This window comes from Coenobita brevimanus, unplaced genomic scaffold, assembly GCF_032717465.1.
Source record: "Coenobita brevimanus isolate Jiangsu-jjx unplaced genomic scaffold, ASM3271746v2 jjx.HiC_scaffold_2712, whole genome shotgun sequence".
Taxonomy (NCBI): Eukaryota; Metazoa; Arthropoda; class Malacostraca; order Decapoda; family Coenobitidae; genus Coenobita; species Coenobita brevimanus.
This window is the reverse complement of record NW_027643667.1, coordinates 35,409-41,021: the sequence shown is the minus strand read 5'-3', so window position 1 is coordinate 41,021 and position 5,613 is coordinate 35,409. Positions and strand designations below refer to the sequence as shown.

The window sequence follows — 5,613 nt, the reverse complement described above, 5'->3', positions numbered from 1 at the left end:
CTTTTCGACATCTCCTTACACTTCCTCTTTCTTATGTCGTCTGTGTTCTTTCCTGTATCCTACCTCCTTTCCCCCTTTCATCTCCCCAAGGATTTTTATCAATTGTACCGTACGAAAAATAAAGATAGGATAGGACCACTCAGAACAGAATCAGGTGACATTACCAGTGAAGATCAAGAAATGTGCTCCATCCTAAATAATTATTTCATATCAGTATTCACCAAGGAAAATCTAGACCTGGGCGGATTCTGAAAGCTCAGAAATCCTCGCAAATCCACCATCTTTGGGCGTAAGAGCAACTTTTCACTTAAGTGCATATTCTGGAGCCTTAGAAACGAGCGCAAACCCTATGCGGCGTTGTCAATTCTCCTCGTAGAGTTGCGCCATGTGAGGGGCAGCCCTAAGTACATCGTAAGCCTTATAACTCTCCTATTTTTACAAATGTTGTAGCTCAAACATCCCTCAAATCCTGAGAATTAAATCATGCATCAATTAATCCTTAAATGCATACAACTGTTGCGATTTTTCAAAAAATAATAAGTACAAGTGGCAGAAGACCGTCGTAAACGATGCCAGAATACCATAACGGAGCAAGTACTACTTCGACATATGTGGTAAAACTAGCATTGTCTGCCAATATTGCCTTTACTACAAACAAATTATAGCCTATTGATATAATGTTCACAAAAATTCGATTAAACAAGCCAGTGTTAAGAAGAAACTCATCTAAAGTATGGTGATAGCCTACATGACACAATGTCGAAAAAATTATGAATCAGCGCACTTATTTCTTCCTCTGAGAAGTTCACTGCCCTTCTGTACATAATATTTTGGTGGTCTTCCACTGCTTCAATACTGTCTTGGAAATTATGACTGGCGGTGTGGAAACATCGTCTGCTACCACTATGACGTCATACTCCGGTGTACTGTGATTGGTTACTCAGAGTTAAATAGAGAAACCTTCCGCTCCTTGATTGACCAACACTTGCCCTGGCGCAACCTGGTGTTGGTCTTAAGATTGTCGTACAACACTCTCCAGAATACCACTTATCAAAACCTCGTATGCACATCGCAAAAGTTCTCGCAGATTTTCTCGTAATCCAGACACCTCTCAGAATCAGCTACCAGCATCATTTCCAATCGTCACTGAGATCAGCACCATATTTTAGCACTTGGGTAATAATCTGGTAGGTGGTGGCGACCATCATCCACTCACTTGATGTAGTGATACCTACCTCTTCCTTAGCCTTTATCATTCTTTTTCTGTCTGTTCTCCTCTCTTCCTATTTCTCCCATCTTTCCTGTCACTTCTTATTGCTTTTCTTTCCTTCACAGTTGGCTTTACATTGAGTGACAAGCCAAATGGTTTCCTGTAAGCCAAGAAACCACTTACAACGCTGGGTGGTTACCATATAACCAACCCATACGTGCTCCCTACATGTCAACAAGTGGGTTGGTGGAGGGTTAGTGCCCCTCCCTATAAAATAGGTAACCCAAAGTCAAGTGGCCACCCCTTACGGGATTATGGCGTCTGGCAATTGATAGATAGATAGATATTTCTATTATTTGACATTTGTTTTGCTGTACGTATCTCGTCTATTCCTTGCCCACTGTAGGCCTACAGAGTTAAGTGATTAATTTATAGACTGGATTATACAATAGTATATAAAAAATGATTTGGATTAGGTATTTACTGTAGGGCCGGCTGCAGCATTGCTACTTGACCCGTTAAGTGGTTGAGTTTTATCATAGTCTGATTTAAACAATTTTTCACAGAAAATTCTAGTACAATACAAGTCAGTAATCCTTAATTTTATTTAATCCCATTGCCATATGAATGTAAATCAAATGTTAGGTCAATTAACACACACACACACACACACACACACACACACACACACACACACACCGCTCGCTGGTGCAGTGGTAACGTTCCCGCTTGCCAACTGGTGGACGGGAGTTCGCGCCTCGCTCAGGTTGCGAAAAGTTTCACTGACGAAGTGGGTGGTTACTGTCCCCCTGGAGCAAGGGGACGGGTGTGTGCGTGTGTGAAGGTCACAGCCTTGCCCTTAGATCGGACTATATGAGCTCTCAGCTCCCTTCCGGGAGGGTAAAAGCTGACGATCACGACCATCAAGTGATCCTGACCGACCCGGTGAATTACACACACACACAATATATATATATAATTTCCACTAACATCAAGAAACACAAATATAATGAGTATTGAAACTGGACGAGGAATTGCTTGCAAAAATAATTTATATTATCGATTATTCTTGCCAACGGCCATACCACATTGAGTACACCGCTTCCCGTCCGATCAGCGAAGTTAAGCAACGTTGGGTCTGGTTAGTACTTGGATGGGTGACCGCCTGGGAACAGCAGATGCTGTTGGCATCTCTACATGTCAAGTGGGGTTGGTGGAGGATTAGTGCCCCTCCCTGTAAAACAATTAACTCTAAGCCATTGGCCACCCCATCTGGGATACATGGTGTCTGGCAATGAATGAATGATTAATTTTCACAGAAACGTAATGGCAGACGTACAGTACGAAATTAGGTACGAAAGTTCGGAACGAAATTTCATTTTATGGCACCAGTACGGTACGGTTCTTTATGTATGCAACGAAACTACGGTGCGGTGTTTTTAAACTATCGGAATTATGATATTTTTTCCGTACCGTACCGTACTGCCACCCTTGGCGCCCATGAACACACGCATTTCTACAACGCCCCCCCCACATCCGTATGCCACCCTTCATCCCCCTCACTACACACACGTACACACACACACACACACACACCACGTAGGCGCCCATGAACACGCATTTCTCCCCCCCACACACACACACACAAAACACACACACACACACACACACACACGTAGGCGCCCATGAACACGCATTTCTACAGCGCCCCCCCCACATCCGTATGCCACCCTTCTCCCCCCCCACACACACAAGACTATATTGAAATGGGGAGAGTCGGGCGGGAAAGGGAGTGGGGAAAGTGAGAGGGAAGTGGGGAGAGTAGGCAGAGTGGGCGTGGGAAAGGATTGCAGAAAATGAGAGAGGGTGTGAGGAGTGTGAGAGGGGAAAGGGGAGAGTGGGGAGAATGAGAGGGGAGTGGGGAGAGTGGCAGTGGAAGGGGAGTGGGAAGAGACGGCGGAAAATGAGAGAGGAATGGGGAGAGTAGGTCAGTGGGTAGAAAGTAGGTTCAGACGGAGGGTACCACAGCTATAGTGACGTTTGATGACTTTCCTTGGAGCAGCAGAGAGAGAGAGAGAGAGAGAGAGAGAGAGAGTGTGTGTGTGTGTGTGTGTGTGTGTGTGTGTGTATACGTAGTTACTCTTATGCCTGTTCACAATCGTGTGTGTATTAAAAAAAACTGTCATGAAAAAAATCCCTTCTTATGGCCAAGATATAATTTTTTCTGCTAAGGTTTGACCAGCTTTTCTGGATCGAAACGTCTGTGTGATCCCCTCCCCTCTCTCTCTCTCTCTCTCTCTCTCTCTCCGTCATTGCCTACAGCTAAAGACAAAAACACAGACACATTATATTCACTACAGTGCTTTTCCCTGCCTCACCCTGGCTCTGCCTCCCTCTCCCTGCTTTTTCCCACCCATTTCTGCCTCTCCCTGCCAGTCTATGCCTCACCCTTCCTCAGTGTACGTGTGTGTGTGTGTGTGTGTGTGTGTGTGTGTGTGTGTGTGTGTGTGTGTGTGTGTGTGTGTGTGTGTGTGTGTGTGTAAGTTTGTGTAATTATGTGCCTGTGAGTGTATGTGTCTCACCACAATGCACCGCTAGACACCCACTCCACCCCACCACCAAACACCTTCTTCATTTCTTGCCACAGAAAACTTTAATATTCATGGATCATTTTCAAAAATCAAGTTCGAGTATGTTTTACCGTATTGTGATGAAAAAAAAATAAAACTGCAATATTGGGATCAGATATGAGTACAGAGATGTTTTATATAAAGTGCGAGACTCAGTGGGCAATACGTATGGTGTTAGCTTGGCTGGTGCAGGGCATCTGTGTTACCATGGCAACCTGCCCACCTCACAACACACACACACACACACACACACACACACACACACCTCTATCAGCAAGGCCCATCATAGAATACTTGTGTTTGTGTGTGTGTGTGTGTGTGTGTGTGTGTGTGTGTGTGTGTGTGTGTGTGTGTGTGTGTGGCTATACGAATATGTGGTTGTGTGTGGTTATGTGTGTGTGTGTGTGTGTGTGTGTGTGTGTGTGTGTGTGTGTGTGTGTGTGTGTGGTTAGGTATGTGGATGTGTTGTGTGTTCGGTGGGGTAAGGGGTGTTCGGTTTGATGTGGTTGCAGTGTGTGTGTGTGTGTGTGTGTGTGTGTGTGTGTGTGTGTGTGTGTGTGTGTGTGTGTGTGTGGTTATACGAGTATGTCGTTGTGTGTGGTTATGTATGTTGTGTGTGTGTGTGTGTGTGTGTGTGTGTGTGTGTGTGTGTGGTTATACGAGTATGTGGTTGTGTGTGGTTATGTATGTGTGTGTGTGTGGGGGGGGTGTTGTTGGGTATGTGGATGTGTTGTGTTCACGGTGGAGTAAGGCATGAACGGTTTGATGTAGTTGCATGTGTGTGTGTGTGTGTGTGTGTGTGTGTGTGTGTGTGTGTGTGTGTGTTAGTTCACTACACGTCAAACGACTTTGGTTATACATAAGAAGACGTGCTATTAAAGTTTGGGCACAACTATAATGCAATGTTCTATGAAGTCAACTACACTCATAATAACGCGACGCTTCGTCTCCTCTGTCTGTCTCCTTACCCTGCGTCTGTCTGTCTTCTATCTGTCTGTCTCTGTCTTCCTGTCCCTCTATTGCAAACCACAAACTTCTCAACTCTCCACAACGTCCTAGATTATCATTGTATCACGTAGTATATTATTTTTCATTGTAAATGGCCCAAATTTTCGTCCTTTTGCAGCTTACTTCACATGGGTCATTGGCAGAAACGGACAACGCTACGGCTCTCTGTCCATACCACTTTTTTGTGACTTACATTTTCTAGCATTAATCTATTGCTACAACTCAGCATTCAGGTTGGAGGGATGGAAAATTTGGGCCAAGTTAGAGTAAAACGAGTACAGAATTAGCAGAAGCCAAATAGCATACCTTTGGAGGGTGCAGCGGGAACAAGGCAAGATCGCAGTAAGGAGGACAATGGAGGGAAATCCAGCAAATCCAAGCAACAGCCTATGAAGTGACGCCAACAACACTTGTGTCTCACACTCGGTTCAAACGCCCGTCCACTTTATCACTAAACACCTGTGGTTCTGAAGTATGACAAGAGAAAATCAAATAATCGTGTAGACGTGATGTACTGATGCACTCTCTCCACGGAGTCTATCTCTGAGCTACTGTTTATTACTTGTTGATTACAATGCTTCGAGAATGATGAGTCTCTGTCTCGGACACGACGGCTGACTGAACCTTTATCCTTGTCTTTTACCCCTGACCTTTTACTGAATGCTGCAAATGTCGAATTACTTCATCCTAACCTAATTCAGGTTCTAATGACAGAGATGATCTGGTTACATGACTTCCCCGCGCACCTTTTGTGACGCCACAGAC

At 44.6% G+C, this 5,613-nt stretch overlaps 1 non-coding gene across 1 annotated transcript; it reads left to right on the top strand.

Moving 5' to 3' along the window:
* The first annotated feature begins 2,281 nt into the window (after positions 1-2,281).
* LOC145390008 (5S ribosomal RNA) lies at positions 2,282-2,400 on the top strand. Its single transcript, XR_013895558.1, has one exon. It is a non-coding gene; the product is annotated as a 5S ribosomal RNA (ribosomal RNA).
* The last annotated feature ends 3,213 nt before the right edge of the window (positions 2,401-5,613 follow it).